The sequence below is a fragment of the Trichosurus vulpecula genome, chromosome 2, assembly GCF_011100635.1.
Source record: "Trichosurus vulpecula isolate mTriVul1 chromosome 2, mTriVul1.pri, whole genome shotgun sequence".
Taxonomy (NCBI): Eukaryota; Metazoa; Chordata; class Mammalia; order Diprotodontia; family Phalangeridae; genus Trichosurus; species Trichosurus vulpecula.
Genome location: NC_050574.1, coordinates 22,978,867 through 22,995,982, shown reverse-complemented (window position 1 = coordinate 22,995,982; position 17,116 = coordinate 22,978,867). Strand labels below are relative to the sequence as shown.

At 39.2% G+C, this 17,116-nt stretch overlaps 1 protein-coding gene across 3 annotated transcripts in view; it reads left to right on the top strand.

Annotated features, from left to right (window-relative positions):
- The window catches only part of LOC118838122 (calmodulin-binding transcription activator 1-like), a 113,545-nt gene extending 96,760 nt beyond the window's left edge, over window positions 1-16,785 (top strand). Inside the window, exons 4-5 of one of the 3 annotated variants that reach the window (XR_005009588.1) lie at window positions 15,368-15,445; window positions 16,598-16,785. The gene's annotated coding sequence lies outside the window, so the exon portion shown is untranslated. Of the gene's footprint in view, window positions 1-15,367; window positions 15,972-16,597 lie in introns of those variants that run through there. The other 2 variants (XR_005009589.1, XM_036745335.1) reach the window with 2 other exon arrangements.
- The last annotated feature ends 331 nt before the right edge of the window (window positions 16,786-17,116 follow it).

Here is a 17,116-nt window from a genome sequence, read left to right as displayed (position 1 = left end):
TCATTGGGAGCAAACACTTGGGCACTGTGTTCCATTTTAAGGGATATGTGATAATAAAATGCTCATACCATTTTTAAAGTTTGTTTTCCTTTCTTCCTTTCCCCTTTTGTGCCCCCTCCCCTTTTGTGCCCTCCCCCTTTATTTCTATTTTATTTAAGTTGTAGAACAAGCCTAGGTAACTCTGTGAGATGACTGAAATTTCCCTTCCTTTTTTCACTGGTATGGAGGCAGCTTCTTCATGTAGGGGCCCCTGATCAGTCCGGGCTGTCTTTTTAATCAGTTAGGCTGCCCAGATACCATGAGTCAATTAATTCAGGAATTGATTTGTGCTCTCTGATATTTCATGAACATTATAGATATAAAATTGTCTATTGTATACTCTTTTAAAAAATTCTTATTTTTAGAATGAGTGTGAGAATTGATGGTATTAATTCTGGGAATAAGCTGTAGATATTGGTAGGAATCTGTGTTCTTATAAATGATCATATGAAACCTCTGTTGAGCTTGGCCCAGTGAAGCACAGATTATTTTTTAAGTGTCTCATTATTTTATTCTCTAACATTTAATGCTGATGTTTTAATTGCACACAGCTGAAGCTGCTAAATGAGCGCTGAAATGGATTTAGGTCCTCTCTGAGCTTTGTTGATACCTATAAAAGTTTATATCATTCATTAGAACCACAAATTAAAATTAGAGTTGGAGTGAGCTGTTCATCCGAGATTTGAACTCTGGCGAAGAAGCTCCTCAGAGCTCACTGGCTTGTTGTGTTTGTCCATGAAGCGTGAAGACCTGAGTGGCTGCCTTTGAGCCTTAGCTAGCGTTCTGCTCACACAGCTGCAGAGATCATAGCCCAGAGTACAGATGGCTCTTAGAGCCAGGAAAAGTTTGAGATGCATGGGGTAATAGTCAAGTGACAATGGTGTTGACATTCAGTCTTACCTAATGTAACTTTTTTTCCTTTGTTTAAAGTGGTTTTTCTGAATCTCAGCCTAGGGATCAGAGGTAAAGCAGAAATAACTGTCCAGGTCCCAAAGGACATTTCTGCCTCCACACCCCTCACCTTTTTCTCCTCCCCTTATGTCCTCCTCTGATTCTACAGCAGAGATGTCATCTTTTCAGCAGCAGCAGAAGAGGGATGCACTTTGTTTATAGAAGGGACCCTCAGTGGTCTTCTGGTGAATTCCTCTGTGCCAGGTGTGTCCTGTACTCATTCCATCCCAGAGAGATGGACTGTCTAAAAAGCCAAAGGAAAGGAGATCTGACAGTTTCTCTCAGAACTGTTGATTGAAATGAGGCAGTCCTCAAACTCTGCCTGTGGGATAGGGGATTGAGCTTCTCCTTGCCCGTTAGATCAGAGTATTTCTGAGATGATGTCTTCAAATGCCCCTTTCCCTTTTTGTGTTTTTAAGCAAATGCTGGAAACGTTAATAGGCTATTAAAGAAAGTAATTTGCATGGCAGTATTTTATTTTGAGAATTTGATTTTTGAAAGCCAAATTTTCTGCTTTGTAAATTGGTTCTAAGATAATAGCTAGGTGTTCCAGGGAGCCAGTGCGTGGAAACATTTCTATTTAATTTCAAGGCACACTTCCTCTCCCTGCTTAGTATATTTGAAGAATTAGAGTGGGCTACAGCTTACACAGACATCATTTATTTTAAGCACTCACCTCAGAGTCCTGAGGTTTAAGTTCTCTTCTGGCCATGCCACTGATTATCTGGGTTACTTTGATCAAATACTTTAAATATCTTAAACTGTCCGCACAGATCCAAAACAACTAGCTGAGTCACTTAGTTTAGTTAAAAAACCTTACTGTTAAGTGTAAAACACCCTCCCACCCCAAAACCAGTCCACGAAGTTGTTTGGCATAATGTAGACTAAACAAGGAACTGATTAAATAATTCATTGATGAAGTCTTAGTTTCTCCTTGTTCAAAATGTGCTTAGTTATATGTGCTTTTCCCTTCTTTCTTGGGGGCATTATGAGAATAAATGAAGCCCTGAAAATACCTTTAAGGAACACTGTTTTAGCTAGTCAATGTGTGCTGATTGTTTCTTTAACTTTTATTATTAGTAGCATTTTTCCTTGGGTTTCCCCATACCCTGAATTACTGCAAAAAGAAGTCCAAAAGTTGCCTCTGAACTGGGATTAATTAGCTGTAATTTAAAGGAAAAAATATGCCTCAAAGACCTTGTGTAAGGAGTGATTTTAGAACTGAGTAAGCCTGCTAGTCCAGCTGTTTAAAGTTAAATTATATGTCTTCAAAAAATTCAGGTCAGGCTCCATAATCCTTTATTGATAGTTCCTCCCCACTTTCTCTCTGTGTGGGGAGAAAAAGGTGTCATCTCTCTGTCTTCTTGCACTCACTTGGTCTCTCTAATCTTTTAACAAATTGATCTTCATTGAGTTTGTTTAGCTTTTGATAGAAGGATTTTAGCGTCCTAGAAAGTTTTATTTTAAACAACTCCAGATAGTCTTCAGATCACTTTCCTCACCTCCACTTCAGAGTAGAATCCCCATCTTCCTTCAAAATGTAGCTACATGAGGCCTTTCCTGATCCCTATACTTATTAGCGCATTCTATATACTTATCTGTAGAAATATTGTTTTGTTCCAGGAGAAAGTAAGCTTCTTGAGAACAGAGATTCTTTTATTTTTGTCTTCACATCCTGAGGGCGTAGCACAGGATCAGAGACGTAGAGTAGACACTCAATAAATGCTTGTTGAATTGAATTGGGTTAAATTTTGGGTTACATTTAGTTTCATTCTTCTCCCACCTCCCCTTTTCCTCCATAATAATGTTTAGAGGAAAAGTGGTTATAACCATGGAATTTTTGGGCCAGAAGGAACCTTAAAGATCATCTAGTTCAGGGCTACTTGACCTGGGGTCCATGAACCCCAAAGGGGTTGCTGGGTATATTTCAGGGTATTTTTAGAGGGGGGAAAAATTACATCTCTATCTTCTCTAACCTTTAACTGACATTTAGCATTTCCTTCCATTTGTGAATGAAAAAAAAATAACATTATTCTGAAAAATGGTTCATTAGACTTCCACAGGGATTGTGATGACACAGTCCAACCTACTCACTTTACAGTTTTTATTCCTAAGTGAGTAGGCTCCCTCATGCAGCTCTGGCTGGGCGACTGTGAAGAAACAGTACAATATTAGTTTTATATCTGAGCTGAAAGAAAGCTCTTTTGAACATTTTTAATCACCTCTAGCTTACAGTTGTCAAATCCACTTCTGGTACAGGCGGTTCTTCATTTGCAGATAACCCATTGGTAAAGTCACAGCTGCCTCTGTCTTGTCCACTGAAACCTCCCTCTCTAGTCCAGCCCCCTGTTATGTCACTCTTACGTGAATTCAATTCAGCAAACATTTATTAAGCATTTATTCTTTGCCGCATACTGGGAGAGAAGTACAAGGATGAAAACTAATGGAACCTAGGTCCTCAATGAGATTTCAATCTAGTAGGGAATATTAGAGGAGAATACAAACATGTATGACAAACGCTTCAATGTTGTAAGGGTTTTGACTTATTGGGATCAGGGAAGGCACTATAGAGGAAATGGCCCAAGAGTTCTGTGACTTGGAAAAAGAGGATTATAACAGATGGAGGTGAGCAAGGAGTGTGTCCTAGGGTGCTGTTATCCTTTCAGGCAGCCAGGATTGCCACCTCTGACTCCTGTCTGACTCTTCACTCTGCAGCCCCCCTCTTCCCCTACCCCTCATCTCATCAGTTAACCTTATCTTGGCCATTCTTCCTCTACAACATCTCTCAAATCCATCTTTTCTCCACTTACATGGCCACCAACCTGGTTCAGGCCCTTACCTCCTTTTGCTTGGCCTGTTTGAATGATCTTCTAACTCTTTTCCCTGCTCTTTGCTTCTTCTTCCTGCGTTCCATTCCCTATACAGCTTTCAAAATAGTTTTCATAAAGCATAGGTCAGTCCATGGTCTCAGCTGCCCAAGAATACATTGGTTCCTTGTTGCTTCTTGGATAAAATACAGATCCCTCAATTCCTAAAGTCCTTCTCAGCCTGGGTCCAGCTGCCCTCTCCCAACTTATTTCACGTTTATTTCCCTTTCACATGTTCTTGATACCAGCTTGACTGGCCTCCTTGATGTTCCCCAAATTCAGCAGTCCATCTCTGCCTTCTGTCTTTTCAAGGGCTACTTCCTGTGACTAAAATTAAAATGACCACTCACCTTACCTCACCTTCTTACAATTCTTAGCTTCCTTAAAGACTGAACTTAGATGTCACTTCCTGTGGGAAGCCTTTCTTGATCCCTGTAGTTATTAGTATTCTCTTGCTTCACATATTAGACTGTATTTATCTCTTTAAATGTTGTATTCTTTTGGGAAAATGGAAGCTCTGTGATGGCAGGCACCATTTTTCATTTTTTTCTGGTAACCTCAAAACCTAGCCCAGTACCTTAATTGCTTGCTGAATGAGAGAAGGGAAAAGTGAGAGGGGAGAATGACTTGGCTGAGATTGAGATTGAAGGAGAGTAAATTAGATTGAACTTCTGTTCTGGTGCAAGGCCTAGGAGTCTGTGGGCATTGGTGGTATTTATATTTTGCCTTAGCGACCATGGAAATCTAGAGAAGGTTTTTGGGGAGCCAAAAGATGTATAGATATTTACATCAGGAAAACTGTTGATTATATGAAGAGTGGCTTGGAGAGAGGAGATCAATTAGGAGGATAGGGTAAGTCCAGGTGACATAATGGAGACTGAACTAGAAAGAGATAAGCATGAGTCAAGGTGGTGGTTGGGGAATTGATCTGGGAGATCTTTTTAAGGTCGATTCTTTAGGTCATGGTCCCTGGTTAAGTGTGTGGTGAAGGAGAGGGAAGAGACGAAGTAAGTCTATAGTTTTAAGCCTGGATGTTAGTTGAATTGAAATGAAGAGTTGGGAGGGGAGGGATAGCTTTTGGATCGAAGATGCTGAGCCCCATTTTAGTTATGTTGGGTTGCTGGATCTTTATCCAGGTAAAGATGTCCAACATACAGTTGGAAATATTCAAATATTTAAGGGGAGTTTGGTGAATGGATAGATTTGGTAGCCACTTGTTTAGAGATAATAATTGAACTATGAAAGTTGATGACTTGTAGGGGAAGGTCGTTGTAGAGGAGAGAAGGCTGAGGAAACTGGGTTGGAGTGCACCCACATTTAGTGGACTGGAGACAGGTAGCAATTACGTAGTGCTTTGAGATTTGCAAAGCACTTCACTTCTGTTATTTTGTTTTATTCTTTCAGTAGGCTAAGTAGTTAAATGGCTTTCTCAGCTTGTGGCAACTCTTTTGAGGTAGGATTTGAAATCAGCCATCTAGTTCTTGGTTACCTTAGTAACCTAAGGATCAAAACTTAGTTGCTGGTTTGCCAGTTAGTATGGAGTCCCTGCTAAGCTAAATGTTTCATAAAAATAACAGGGGTAAGATTGAGGGAAAGACCTAAAAGGAGGAGGGTATAAAAAGCATAAAAGTAGAGACTAAAAAGTAAGACAAAGGGAAGAGAAGAGGCTTTGAGGTTTGCAGTCTTTGGTATGTGTGTTTTTTTTTTAATCTTCACAATAGGTAGGGAATGGTTAATGGTTGGCCCAGGGTCACACAGCTAGTGAGTGTCTGAGGCAGGATCTGAACTCAGGTTGTCCTGACTCTTAAGCCCAACACTATCCACTGCTCTACCTCGCTGTTTGTCTGGAAGATAAAGGAGCTAAGAAAGATGGAGGTGTGGTTGGTCATGCAGATACAAGGAGGGGCCGGGAAAGGGCAGAATCACAGAGACCAAGAGAAGAGAGTGTGTAGCAGACAGCGTTCAATACTGTCAGATGCGAAAGTCCTGAGCGAGAGTTTGGGCTTGAAGAGGTTGTTGGTGTCTGAGGTCAGAGGCAAGAGGGCTGGTCTTCTCCATCAGGTTCTCTATCATCCTGCATCCTCTGGTCATTGCATCAATCAGTGTTCCCAGAACACTGCCGGGAAAGCCCTGGCAGCCATGCTTTACCTCTCTCCGTCATCACCACTTACTCTTCCTGTCTCTGTGTCCCCTTCTTCTGTTGGTTCCCGCCTTCCAGCTCTTGAATCATGAACTGTGATCAGATTAACAGTGTTGTAGTTCCTAGTTTGTTCCTTTAACTTTCCTGACCAAAATGCCCCTCCCTGGCAAATCCTTCAGGGCAAGGGACTGTCTTTGCTTTTATATTTTATTCCTAGCCCTAAGCACCATCCTGAGCACTTAGGAAACATTTAAACTCTCATTCAGAGGGATTGAGTATGATGGAGTCGAGGCAGAGAGTATAGAATACTTTTTCCAAAAATTTAGCAGGAAACAGAAGAAATGTGAGATAATGCTAGAGATTAGCAAGGTCAAGGGAACCCTTTTGTTTAAAGGAGTGGAGAAACCTAAGCATTATTTTATAAAGAAAGAACCAGTAATGAGTTAGATTTAAAGTGGGCCAGACTTTGTTGGAATGGGGGAAGTTTGGGTTGGGGGAGGATTGTGGAGCTTTTTGGTCACTGACATATAGGAAGAGAACAGAGCAGCCTAGTGATGTTGATACCACTTTCAGAAGCAGCCTCTGGCTAGTCTTGTATCCAGGAATCGTCCCACCCACTTCTACTGCCAGGTCCGGAGCCTCCAGGACCCAGAACTCATGCTAGCTCTGGAATTCCGCTAGATCACAGGTTAAGTAGATGTTTGTGGATTAGCCTAGACATCTAACCATCATTTATAGCGGCACTTGTCAGTGCTGACTCCTTCACACTCTGAAAAATTACTGAGGACCCCCAAGAGTTGATGTTTTATATGTGTTATGTCTATCAATATTTATCATGCCAGAAATTAAAACATCTTAGTATTATGGTGAAAATAGTTTTCACATTGGAATCCCCTGAAAGAGTCTTGGCATGTCCCTGTGCAGTACCCAGAGAACTCCTGGCTTACAGCATTGCTTGTTTGGGGGTGAAGGGGATTTAATTGTCAAACAATTGACTTAGAAGTGAACTTCTGGAACGAATTCTTTTTCTAGGTTGTCTTTGAAATCCCTTCGTGTAGCCTGACCCTCTGCCTGTCTTTCTGGTCTCCACCATCCAGTGACCGTGGCCTCCTGGCTGCCCTCCAGCTCTAGGCCTTTTCCATGGCTATTCCCCATGCCTGGAATGCTCTCTCCCTGCATCTCTGCCTTCCAGCTGCTTTCAGGGGTTGGCTCCCATCTCACCTTCTGCAGGAAGCCCTTCCCACTGCCTGCTTTCTTAGGTTGTCTCCATTTTGTCCCATCTGTAGCTTGTTTTCATATGGTTATTTGCATATTGTATTCCCCGCCCCCCCAAGCCCCTTCCTCTGAAACTGACTGTGTGAGCTCCTTGAGAGTAGGGGCTTTTTCTTTGTATTCCCAGCACTTAACACAGTGCCTGGCACCCAGTAGATGCTTAATAAACATCAAGGTGTCTGTTAGTGACTGTCAGTAGTACACTGAAGCCAGGTGTGCCCTAGTTACACAAAGTCAGAGGGGAGAGAGGCTCATGCCTGCTTACTTCTCTTGGCACTCTTCTCCTTTCTTCTCTTCCTCTTATCTGCTCTTTTTCTCTGCTCATAGCCTTTATGTTTCTACCTTTTAGGTCTTCCTTTAATCTTGTCCCTCTCTTTGTTATTTTAGGAAAAACTTTCTCTTCGAAAACACTTCATACCAACATGGAAACTAGCAACCAAGTTTTGTTCCTTGGTGAACCAGGGTCACCTAAAAATACCAAGGAAACAAGAAAGGTTGGGAAGGCATAGGGTTTAATAAATATAGTGGCACACAGTTATATTGTGGTTTTGGAGACAGGACTCTCATATTAAGTCCTGAATTATAGATGTTAGATCACACCTCCCATCTCAAAGCGGAAGCTACAATATTTAAACAAAGGAGGAAAAACATAAAAAAAAATTGAAGGAGAAAAGATCACTGAAATTTGCAAAAGACCCTATTTTAATATCACCCTATGCAGTTGGGAAGGCTTTTCACAAAGCCTTTGACATGTTTTTCAGGTCCAGGTATTGAGTAGAGCCTGCTCCACACATCATTTCTGAGTGTAACGGACGCTTTCTGAGGCCCTTAAGATACAAAGGAGATAGGTACAGAAGACCGCTTAAAATGTCCAAAATGATTTTATGAATGCAAGTATCCGTCCCGGCCAAGTGAACAGACACTCCTGAGGAGATGACATAGAGGCGATAAGAGCAGAGTTGTTGCGCGATCAGGATGAACAGCCAGCGTTACGTGTTCTTGCTTGTGATTACTGTTGTTTCTCTGGGAGGTTACACTGCATCTATATGGCACATCTGAGAATCTTAGGATGTAGACCTGACCACCAACCTTTCATGGAAATCTCTGAATATGTTCAGAAATGTACTATGCAGTAATTCTTTTAATAAAAGCATACGTATTATGTACAACCATTGCCTGAGCTGGTTATCCCTTTCCTCACTCTCCTCCCCATCCCCCCAATCCCTCTTGGTTTCCTTTTGAGGACAAACTGGAAGCCAAGGCTACTCCCATGCCCCTTGCCCCAGCCATTTATTAGCAGTATTGTTCAAAAGGTTGGTGGAACAGGAGGTTGAAACTATTTTTGCAAATGTAATTTTTTGTTTGTGCATTTCTTTTATCTGGTTTATCTTTTACTTGTTTCCATCAGCATGGATAACTAAGAATGGGAAAGTATGTTCATATGTTTATGCATATATACATTCATAACATTTAGTTTAAAATGACATGACTATAGTAGATGGGCTTTTCCTCATACATGGCCTTGATTCTGTTAGCTTTCCCTAGTGGACATGGTTTTTGGTGAGGGTACCACGTGAGGCATGTGACTTCCCATAATCAAATTCTGATACAGTTCTTTGGGTGAATCAGTATAGTTTATTGGGCATAGAAGTCCTGTGAACTAATGAAAGCTAAAACATGTCATTTTGTGTTAGATCACAAGAGCCCACAAAGTACTATTTAGGAACATCAGCTGAGTACAATATTGGACTACACTGTAACAGCCTGGATTTCCAGATCTCGCCACTCTAGCATTCAAAATTAAGATGTGACTTATGCATCCCTTAACTGTGGCTGAGGACTTGGTGTTTCTTGACACCTTAGCTTTAAGTATTACAGGCATGGGATAGAAAAAAACATAAAGAAAAAAAGGATTCCCATCTTAAATCTTATAATGTCCTTTCTTAGGAATAATCAGGTGACCTCACCATGAGTAAGAGCCTTTCATTCCAGTTCTACCACCATGAGCAGAAAACAATAGCAACCTTGGGTGTTAGCGGGAGTAATAACTATGGATCTTCTCTGTGGTGTCCAGTGCTGTTCACCTTGACCTCTTGGGATTTTCCTCCCAATTTCTTATCCTTCCACCCAACCATGCATTTGTCTGCCTGTGGGCTGTTTTTAGGTTTTCCGTTGAATCGTTTTCAAAAGTGAGGCCCACACAATGGTTTAAAATAGTATGTTTTGGCTATTTGGATGCTTTCATCTTATCTTCATTTGGATACAGCCCTCTTGGAGTTAGGTCATTTCTTATTACAAAGTGAAATGTTTTAACTCAGGGTACCAGGAGAACAGTGTCTGCTTTTATGTAGCAGCTCAGTAAATGCAGCCTAACTCAATGCATTTATGTTAAAAGAGGCCAGGGTTTTAAAATTGCACTAAGAAGAAATTACATTTTATTTTGTTTTCATGTTGGGAAGCATAATTATTTTCATCTTAAGGACGGTGTCATCATCTGATGACAGAGGATAAACACACTTCTGTTTACACTGATGATAATGTTAAATCAAAATTTGGGGGTCAGGATGGAAGAAAAACCAAGAGAAGTCTGCAAAGGGGGAAGTGCCAAATGGAAGGGAATTAGGAGTGCAACTTGTACAGTAGCTAAATAGATGAAAACATTTTATCTTCTGGCTTAGGGAAGACTTAGAACCCTTGGTGCTGGGCTCTGACCATTAGAACAGGTAAGTTCTAAGTTAAGCTGAGTTCAGTAAACAGTCTTTTAAGATGTCTCCAGAAAATAGTAAATTTGTAGGATAAAGATTTCAAAAGTCTCTTTGGTCAAAGGCTGTTGGATATCTGATATTGTTAAATTTAAAAAAACTTATTTAATATTTTATTTTTCCCAATTATATGTAAAAACAATTTTAATATTCTTTTTTTCTTCACATTTCGAGTTCCAAATTTTCTCCTCTCCTCCCCTTTCCCCCATTGAGAAGGCAAGCAATTTGGCATAGGTTATACATATGTAGTCATGTAAAACACATTTCCATGTAAGTTCTATGAAAGAAAACAGACAAAATAACCCCAAGAAAGATAAAGTAATGAAAAAGTATCTTTGTCTGCATTCAGGCTTCACCAGTTCTCTCTCTGGACTCAGCATTTCTCATCACAGGTCTTTTAAAATTGTCTTGCATCATTGTATTGTTGAGAATAGTTAAGTTATTCATGGTAGATCATCATACAATATTGCTGTTACTGTGTACAGTGTTCTCCTGGTTCTGCTCATTTCACTCTGCATCAGTTCAGGTAAGTCTTTCCATGTCTTTCTGAGAGCATCCTGCTCATCATTTTTTAAGGCGCAATAGTATTCCATCATAATCACACACAACAACCTGTTCAGCCATTCCCCATTTGACAGGCATCCCCTCATTTTCCAGTTGTTTGCCACCACTAAAAGAGTTGCTATAAATATTTTTATACATGTGAGTCCTTTTCCTTTTTTTTAATGATCTCTTTGGGATACAGACCTAGTAGTGGTATCTCATGGTTTTATAGCCCTTAGATCCAAATTGCTCTCCAGGATGGTTGAATCAGTATACAATTTGGCCAATAGTACGTTAGTATTTTAATTTTCCCACACACCCTCCAACATTTTTGTTCATTTTCCTTTTCTGTCATATTAGCCCATCTGACAGGAGTGAGGTAGTAGCTCAGAGCTGTTTTAATTTGTATTTCTCTGATCAATTAGAGCATTTTTTAAGATGAGTATAGATAGCTTTGATTACTTTGTCTGAAAACTGCCTGTTCATTTATCAGTTGAGGAATAACTCTTATTTCTATAAATTTGACTCAATTTTCTGTATGTTTCTGTATGTTTGAGAAATGAAGGCTTTATCAGAGAAACTCACTGTAAATTTTTTTCTACAGTAGTGATTACTATGTATTTCCCTATATCCTATTTCCCCTCTTTATCCTACTCTCTCTCTCCTTTTATCCTGTCCATTCTCAAAAATATTTTGCTTCTGATTTTTACCTCCCCCAAACTGCCCTACCCTCTATCAGCTCCCTCCTCCACTTATCTCTTTCCCTTCCTACATTCCTGTATGGCAAAATGGATTTCTACACCCAACTGAATGTGTATATTATTTCTCTTTGAGCCAATTCCCATGAGTAAGATTCATATGCTCCTATCTCTGTTCCCCCCTCCAATCTCTTTCAGATCTCTTTTATGTCAGTTAATTTATTCCATTCAACCTCCCACTTTCCCTTTCTCCCAGTGCGTTCTTCTTTCTCATGCCTGTATTTTATTTTTTTAGATAATCATTCCATCACATTTAACTCATACCTCTGCTTTCTATGTATACTTCTGTCTTAGTAATGAGAAAGTTTTTAAGAGTTATAAATATCATTTTTCCATGTAGGAATATAAACAACTTAATTATAAAATCCTTTATGATTTCTCTTTCTTGGTTTCTTTTTTATGCATCTTTTGCATCTAGTATTTGAAAGTAACATTTTCTATTTAGCTCAGGTCTTTTCTTCAGGAATGCTTGAAACTCCTGTATTTCATTGAATGCCCATTTTTTTTTCCCTGAAGGATTATACCCAGTTTTCTGGGTAGATGATTCTTGGTTGTAATCCTAGCTCTTTTGCCCTCTGGAGCATCATATTCTAAGCTCTCTTATCCTTTAATATAGAAGTTGCTAAATCATGTGTCATCCTGACTGTGGCTCCATGATACTTGAATTGTTTCTTCTTTTGGCTGCTTGCAGTATTTTCTCCTTGATCTGGGAATTTGTCTATAAGTTCCTGGGAGTTTTCATTTTGAGATCTCTTTCAGGAGGCGATTGGTGGATTCTTTCAATTTCTGTTTTACTCTCTGGTTCTAGAATATCAGGGAAGTTTTCCTTGATAATTTCTTGGAGGATGATGTCTATGCTTTTTTTTTTTTTTTAAATCATGGTTTTCAGGCAGTCTAATCATTTTAAAATTATCTCTCCTGGATCAATTTTCCAGGCTAATCCAGGTCAATTGTTTTTCCAATGAGATATTTCACATTTCCTTCTATTTTTTCATTCTTTGGATTTTGTTTGACTGTTTCTTGATTTGTTAGCTTCCACTCGCCCAACTCTAACTTTTAAGGAATTATTTTCTTCAGTGAACTTTTGTTACCTCCTCTTCCATTTGGCTGATGCTACTTTTTAAGAAGTTCTTTTCTTCAGTGAATTTTTTATATCTTTTTCCATTTAGCCAATTCTGCTTTTAAAGGCATTCTTCTCTTCATTGGATTTTTCTGCCTTTTTTTTTTTTAAACTGTTTGGCTTGTTCTGTTTTTTAAGGTGTTATTTTCTTCAGTATTTTTTTTGTGCTTTCTTTATCAAGCTGTTGATTTTTTTTTGTCATTTCTTTGCATCATTCTCATTTCTCTTCCCATTTTTCCTTCCACCTCTCTTACTTGATTTTAAAAATCATTTTCGAGCTCTTCCATGGCCTTAACGAGTTTATATATTTTATATATAAAGTTTATATATTTTTCTTTGAGGCTTTGGAAGCAGGAATTTTGACTTCGTTGTTTTCTTCTGAGTGTGTGTTTTGATCTTGTCACCATAGTAACTTTCTGTGGTCAGAATTTTTTCTTTTGTTTGCTCATTTTTCCAGCCTATTTCTTGACTTATAACTCCATGCTAAAGTGGGGCTCTGCTTCTCAAATAGAGGGGACACTGCTCCAAGCTTTAGGTTTTTTTTTGTGCAGCTATTTTTAGAGGTAATTCTGGGAACATGTAAGTTTTTGGCTGTTCCAAGGTAGTATGATCTAGGGAGAGGTGTGTTTACTACTCTTTTGTACTGTGCACTGGTTTGTGAGTGACCAAAAGCATCCTTTTCCACCCTGGAACTGTGACCAGGGTTCCTGCTCCCCTGTGGCTACAAGTTCTGCTGTACTAGTGCCTTTCACCCTGGGACTAAGACCCAGGACTACAACCCAGATCATAGTATAGACAATGCAACAGAGTCCATGCCCTGGTGCCAGCCAAGGGACCCATGTAAATCTCCTTCTGATCCATTGTCTGATCCTCTTACCATTGGTGGGTTGAGAGGTCTAGAAACTACTACTGATTCAGTCGCCCCAAGGCCTACTCATGGTTTGCCGGGGCTGGGTTTGTGCTAGCATGGCCTGCACTAGACTATGCCCCTTTCTGGTGCAACAGACCTTTCTTGCCCTACCTTCCAAATTGTTTCACGTTGTCTTTTTGTGGGTTTAGCTGCTCTAGAATTTGTTTAGGGTCATTATTCGAAGGTGTGTGAAAGGGTTTGGGGAAGAGCTCAGGCTAGTCCCTGCCTTTACTACACCATCTTGGCTCTACCCCCCATATTGTTACATTTGAGTGGGACTTTGTATACACAATCATTGTTTAATTTCTGTTAGCAGTCTGATGGTGTTAGGTTTGAATATGAATGTTGTTCTGGAATTCCAAGAGATTTCCCCCTTACATTGTAGGCAACATAACTGATAAAAAATAATAAAGAATAGTGTGTTTTGTCAACAGTCAATCACAATGTTACAAGACTTACGTGAAAACCAGGTTTATTTATAAGAGAAATGAAAATGCACATGGAACCCAAAGTGTTTGCAGTCCTTATAGAAGTTTGTATATTTATGACTAAGAGTACTAAAGTAATTTCTCCATGAGTGGGTAAAAGATCTTCAAGGGCAGCTGGTGTTCTACATTTGTATCAGTTTCAGGGAAAAGCCTCTTTTTTCCTCGTTCTCTCTAGGTTCACATACTGATCTTTGTTCCCTGCAGTTCCTTTTGGAACATAGACTTGCCCCTCACCTGGTAAGGGCTCAGCCTTTCGAAATCATCCAGGCAAGGGTGCCTTGCTGTCCCATAGCCACTTCAAAAAGGTTTTTAGGTAATTTTAAAATGAACTTTGGAAGTTTAGTGATTCTGGGTAATGACTACCTAGGAGGAATCTTTTTCTGGTCCCTCTAGTTATTTACTGTTCTCTCCTTCCATACATTGTATGTTATATTTATCTCTAAGTGCTGGGTCCCCATGTGAATGTAAGCTCCTTGAGGGCAAAGACTAGTTTTCATTTTCCCTTTGTATCCATAGCATCTAACAAAACTGCCACGTACGTATGTCTTAGCTGCTTAAATACATTTTGTTGCCATTCATTGAGGATCACTTGGCTCAGGAGAACCCACTTCTTTATTACAGGAACCCCAGGGTGTCCTTGACAAGCCCTCTTGGTCAGTCAGTTTGACCAGCCACTATATGTGTGCTATATGTTCAAGCAAGGAGGCAGTCTTAAAAGGGACCTTTCAGGCATGCCAGCCATTCTCCCCTGAATGTTTTTAGTTTGACAAGGGTGGGCCTTCAGCCTAATTAAGGTTTGTATTTGAGGGACAGTGGATTCTGTCTGCTGGTTTCACTAATGTAGAAACAGCAAAGATATTGGTGTTCCTGTGTGAGTAAGGTATATCTCTCTATCATACTTAACCTTTTTGCTATCTACCAGACTGTTTCCAAGGTCCATCCAATCCCATAACTGAAGTGTCTATTGTTTCTTTGGTTTGAATCCAGCCTGGAATCCCAAGTTTAGTGGTATGAAACTGTGGCATATATTAGTAGCTTAAGAAGGATGCACACCTTTAAACTGGGGAGCTGAGGTCTGCATTAGGTCATATGTTGTGTTTAAATTGGTGTTTCTTTGGGCTTTTATTCACACCATGTATTTAAAGAATCATAAAACTAATGAACTGGGAAAAGCTTTTTTAGCCACCATTCCAGGAAAAAGGTAAAATATTTTTAAAGGTGAACATGGAAACTTCAGTCAGCACAAATATTATTTTTTATAGTGATAATAAGGGCTGCTAAGTTGAGCTCCAAGTGACCAGGTTTTTTACCCTTCTAAGACAATTTTTCTTAAATGTGAGTATATTCATGAATTTTTAAAAAAAGTTGTTTTAAGCTTCTAACTTTTTACCCCAGTAAAATTCACATTAGCTTTAAATTCATTTTAGCCTCCCTCCTCCCCACAAAGTGTGTACTGTCGTCTAGCAAGAGCCCATTTAAACAGGTTTGTGATCATTTTCTGTATTATTCCCATGTAGATGGAGCAATTAGCTGTTCATTTTGGATTAGCTGGTGTTATGAGGAATGCCTGATCTGACTGGAGAAATAAATCAGCTGTATGTGTGAGCACCAAAATTTTAATCGCCTCTTCAGGGTTCACCACTGAGAGCCTGTGTTTTAACTGTAGTATTCTGCTTAAATATAATGCTTTGCTTTTTTGCACCATTGTATTCATATGAAACCCAATAAACAAAATTTAATAATAAAGAAAGCTTACTCATTAGAGAAGTTTTTTTAAGCTCACTTCATTCTAATTAAAATGTTTTCATCTGATGGGAAGCGTATGAGTAACACAAACTGGAAATTAAGCAAGAAATTAAAATGACATTAATAGCTTTATTGCAATTTGTTTTGAGAGTTTTTTCCTCCTTAATGAAGTTAGGCTTAGAAAGTCACCCTTTACACATAAATCTTTTTGACAAATGGACTGAAAAGCATCCTAGCAGAAGAGCAATTTTATAATCGAGTTGTACGTGTGACTCTTAACTCTGCATGTATAGTGTATATCAAAAATAGAATGTTTTACCTTCTTAGTATTGATAATAAAAATGATTTGTAATCTTTCTTTGGAACTTGTGGTTAATCTTAAATCACCAGTAAAATGTAAGATCCTTGAGGGGAGAACATATAAAAAAAATCTTTTGTATTCCCTGGCACATAGTATGTGTTTAATAAATGTTTATGAAAAGTGTTGAATTCAAATTTCTATTTAATGTAGCTTAAAAAGGAGTTAGAAGAATATTGCAGTTTTAGCCTGCTTCATTTTTCTTACTATAAATCTCCCCTGCCAAAATAAAAATTAACGTTAAAGATGTTAATTTATTCTTTTTTTTTTAAAGATAAAGTTGATTGTCCCACTTTAAACAAGCATGGCTAGAGGAACATGGACTCAACAGATTTGCTAGAAGAGTCTGGTAGCCCCTGCCTCTTCTTGGTGCCCTAGTAAGCAGAGGCCCCTCAGTGAAATGAAATAAGGACTTGGGCTGTTGTCTTTTCCCTGGGGTGGTCTAAATCTGCCCCTGCTGATAAAATAGTTGGTGAAATGGCCTGCTATTGTAGGGTCCAGGTGTCTAGGTTAGGAAAAGGGAAATTGGTGCCGTGTTCTCAATCAGCTTCTACATAGAAAACGTAAAATTCAGTAACTGGGTTTTTTTTTGTTGTTGTTTGCTTTTTGAGAAAGAGCATAAACCGTGTTTTTGTTTATACAGGTGTTAAAATGTTGGTAGCAGAAAGCAGATGTGCAGAGCAGGATGGATTACAAGTCAGAAGCTGCTGTCTGATTCCTACAGAGACCTTCACTTTTTTTTAATGAAAGTTGTGATTTTCATTTAGTAGCTTCAAAATCTTCCATTTGTTGTTCCTATTCCTTAATTGATTAAACAGTTTTCGAATAATACTGCATGCATTTAGGGGACTTTTCCTCAACCGAACCTGTAGGTTTTTTCATCTATACATTTGAACACGAAGCCCAGTTTTCTGTTCTAAAGGCCTGTTTCATTATCTGATGCTAGTATTGTTAGAAGTATCAGCCTTATGAGCACTGGACATATGAATGAAAGCAGTCTTTTCAGGAGTCCATTTGAGTTGTGAATGACCTTCTCTGTTATTAGAGTGGTGAGGATCTTTCATAAGCCAGAATAGATAAAATTTTTCAAAATCATTTGGAAATGTTCACTTCATACACAGTCACCCTCCCCTCCCCCCGCCCCCTGGCATCAAATTAAAGT